The sequence below is a fragment of the Mirounga leonina genome, unplaced genomic scaffold (assembly GCF_011800145.1).
Source record: "Mirounga leonina isolate KUSES-001 unplaced genomic scaffold, KU_Mleo_1.0 Mir_151, whole genome shotgun sequence".
In the NCBI taxonomy this organism is placed as follows: domain Eukaryota; kingdom Metazoa; phylum Chordata; class Mammalia; order Carnivora; family Phocidae; genus Mirounga; species Mirounga leonina.
The window spans coordinates 44,566,222-44,570,284 of NW_023270377.1; the positions used below are offsets into that span (position 1 = coordinate 44,566,222).

At 38.7% G+C, this 4,063-nt stretch overlaps 1 pseudogene; it reads right to left on the minus strand.

Moving 5' to 3' along the window:
- Window positions 1–561: 561 nt before the first annotated feature.
- On the minus strand, window positions 562–3,734 carry LOC118012668 (annotated as a pseudogene).
- Window positions 3,735–4,063: the final 329 nt, after the last annotated feature.

Genomic DNA, 4,063 nt, shown 5'->3' on the forward strand with positions numbered 1-4,063 from the left:
ATGAGTGCCATGGTCACCATGGGTGGGGGCGCCCGGAAGTACGACAGGGCCGTCCTGCTAAGTGGGGCTGCGTCTAGACAGGTTATCCTTCACCCATTTTTCTGCACAGCATCTTGAGGTAAACCAGTTTTAAATGTTTTGTTTTCAGTAAACCAGCTCTGACAATTTATACTAACAAACTGAACTAGAACCCATTTGAAGAAGTTTTAAATTTGTTTTTTTCATTTTTTGTTTTTAATACAAATGCCTGACTGTGCTCAATTGTCAAGCTGCATGCATGAAAAACTGGCCAGTCCAAACAGTGTATTAATAATGAGCAAATGGAACTGCAAGGAGTCCATTAGGTGCTTCCTTATCATCAAGGTAGTACAAGTATTTATATCGTGAAACTGATGTGTAGCTTGATCTTTAGGGGACAGGACCACCAACCAACACATGCAGATTTTGTGTGTGTGGACAGAAGGTGCTTTTGACATTCCGTTTTGCTATATAGAAACAGAATGAGTAAATGAACTTTTTTTTTTTTGGCAAGAGGTAAATAAAAGATTCCATTGGATTCTTCTAGAAGGGGGGAAAGGAGTGGAAAGTAAGCCTTCCTTTTGCAGTCATCATCTGTACGAATTCTTCATAGTTGACTCGCCCATCTCCATCAATCACTGCTTCTCTGATCGTTTCACCTACTTCTCCCTCGGTTAGTTTTTCTCCCGAGTGGGTCACGACGTGACGTCGCTCCGCCGCGCGGGCGTAACCATCGCCATCCTTGTGGAAGACTCGGAATGCCTCGCGGATTTCTTCTTCACTGTCTGTGTCGTTCATTTTTCTAGCCATCAGAGTCAAACTTCTGGGAGTCGATGGTGCCATTTCCGTCAGCAGCCACCTCGTTGATCACATCCTGCACCTCGGCTTCTGCTGGGTTCTGACCCAGTGACCTCACGACGGTTCCAAGTTCCTTTGTCGTGGTGGTGCCATCGCCAGCTTTGTCAGATGCGGAGAAAGCTTCCTTGAACTCAGCAGTCTGTTCTTGGGTCAACTGATCAGCCGTGGTGCGGGCGGAGGGAAGAAGAGCAGAGGCAGCGAGGGCGGCTGCACCAGCGCAGGGGCCGTGACGGCGGGGGCGCCCCCGCTGCTGCCGCCGCTGCTACCGCGAAGGCGCGATGTGCGCTCCGGGCCGCGAGTAACGGCGCCGCGCCCGCGAGGCTCCCAGCACCACGGCCCGGCAACGCATTTTAATACCAGTTCACTGAAGTTGGGGATCCATCAGTACATTTCATTACTTAAGTTAGTGGTGATGTTTAGAAGGCAGATACATTCATGCATAATGTTACAAAAATGGCACAGATCTAATCATTTTTAACAGTTCAATAGATGTGCGCAATGTGTTTTATGTTTAATAATGTATGTTTTAAATTGCCCTTAACATCAATATTTAATGCAATTAGAGTGTGCGTGAAGGAGTTAAAGGTTTAGTATAAATAGGAGTAAATATAATTTCATCATATGAATTAGTGAAGATAAAATCAACAAGGAATTATTGAGGACTTACTTCACACTACTTTTTTTTTTTTTTACTTCCTACTACATTTTGAGGCTAAACAGTATACCGATAAGGAAACAATCCAGCTTTTAAAAATGGTTCTAACATTCATAAATGAGTAAAAATCGAATCATAATAATAAGTGCAACAATTTATGTTATGTCACTGAAAGAGAAAGCTAAACCCTCAGCTGTATAGAAACCCTGAAAAATAAGTGATGTCAGACAAGTTAATATTATTTTTTGTATGTAAACTTTTCTCCGTGGAACTATTCTCCAAATAAATTTTCTTTTCTTAAGTCATTATGCCATGCTGTGTACATACAGCTTGAGATTCCATTGTGTGTAGTGTGGGGCATTGGACTAAGGAGCATGATTTTTGCTGTATGGTAGCACTCATGTTTTCTCTTATATTCTGTATTTTTTTCTTTCCCATTGTTTTCTCTTTCTCATTTCTGCTTGTGCTGTTCTAATTGCAACTATCATATGACATTACCAGCCAAGTAGAGATTTCTTCCCAATCCTTTGCATTATTGGGTAGAAGGGAGGCTTTTGTTGCTCTTTGTTTTGTTCATTGTTGCTGAGTACCAAGGAAGTGCTTCTTTGGCCACCAGACCCATTCTTCTTGGCGCGTTCCCTCCCATTACACTTGGGAGTCATATTATGCAAAAGAAGTTAATGCATGATCCCACTGGGGATATTCTTGAGAACTAGAAGGTAGGATTCTTTGGAAATCCTAACAATACCACTGAACTTCCTTTTAACAAAAGTTAGACTTCTATCACATGTATTCATTTATTCTTTAATAACTTCAAAGGAATACACTTTTATTTTTTCTTATTCGTAGTAGTATTACTATTCTTTTAAATTTTCACAACTAAATAGTTTTCACACATCATTCTTGGAAATTAAATAATGGCAGAACTGGGCCTTAGAAGCTAGGTCACTGCACATTCAATCTAGTTATTTTTACTTAACTGGAAGCCACTTTTCCTTTCTCTGCTTTTCGGTGAAGAAAAAAGTAGATGATCTGTAAATGCCCCTTCATTCTTTATTTCTAGGGATTATAATTAAGTTCTGGAACCCTGCTGTCAAACTTTGAAAATGTGCTTAGATGAGTTAATGATGAGCATGAGACCATGAGTGTCGCTTTAAGTAAATTTGACCTTCTAGGAAGATCAAAATGGTAACTTTATTTTTATGATTACTCCCTGAGAACTGGTGCATTTAGTCTGAACAACAGGTTTCAGAATGATATAATTGTTAAAAGAATATCAAGGATTAACATGATCCTTGTATAATTTTAAATGACCTTTTTTCCTTATACTAATCTTGAATAAAACAAAAAGATAAACAAGTAACAGAAATAAAATCTTGGTTCTAAAGCATGAATTACTTGGAAGTTATTTGAATAATATTAAATTTTTATTAGTTCATTCAATTGAATAATTCTTCAAATATATTTTCTGAATGAAATTTACATCTCAAAAAATGAATTAGGTACTTTGTACTTTAAGTTTCTTTATAAAATATTTTTAAATTTTAATTCCTATAAGATTTTTGAGAGGATCAAAAGTTTCCCCCCTTTTTTTAAGTTTCTAATCCAAATATAAACAGACAGTTATCATTGTATCATATGTGCTAAATGAATTTTAGTGCCATGTCCTTTCCTTTTCCCAGCAACCAGGGTGATCTCTTCATGGTCTCTGAGCAGTGTTAACACAGCCTAAGGCACCATCTGAGCTGATATCATTCATGAGACAAGAAGAATAGACCCACTTGGCATCAGAAGTGGTCATGTCTGGGTGGCTCAGTTGGTTAAGTGTCTGCCTTCCACCAGGTCATGATCCTGCTCAGTGGGGAGCCTGCTTCTCCCTCTCCCTCTGTGCCTCCCCTGCCCCCACGCATGCTCTCTCTCTCTCTCAAATGAATAAAGTCTTTAAAAAAAAAGGTCAGTATTGATGGTCAGTATAATCATAACCAAGTAAACTCTGTACAGAATTATGTGGTAATAATAATCACAATTATTTTCATTAATCGACTTAAATCCTCACAGGAATTCTTCAAGGTGGGGACTCTTACCTTTTACAGATGAGGCAAGCCAGTTTAGTCACCTGTCCAAGGTCACAAAGTTCACACATGATACACCTGAGTTTTATCCCCTGTCTGCAAGGTCCAGAGTTTATGCTCTTACCCACCATGTCCGACACACTTCACAATCGCCTCCCGTGGAAGGAATACTCACCCGAGCATAGTCAGAAAGTCTTTTTTTATACTATATATGTTATTAAAATGTATCTTTTAGAGACCATTAAATAGTTCACATCAAAACTGTTTTTAGGAAATTTCACTCTACTGTAACTTTATTTCAAGTGTGAATTTTAGGAAAAAGGCAATTTTGTGCTTGTGTCTTTATCGCCAATGTGTTTTGGCACTTATAACACAGTGTGATCCTAAATTCCTTTAAGAATAAAATAGAATTCTGTACCTCTGAAACAAATAATGCAATATATGTTAAGAAAAAAAAAAA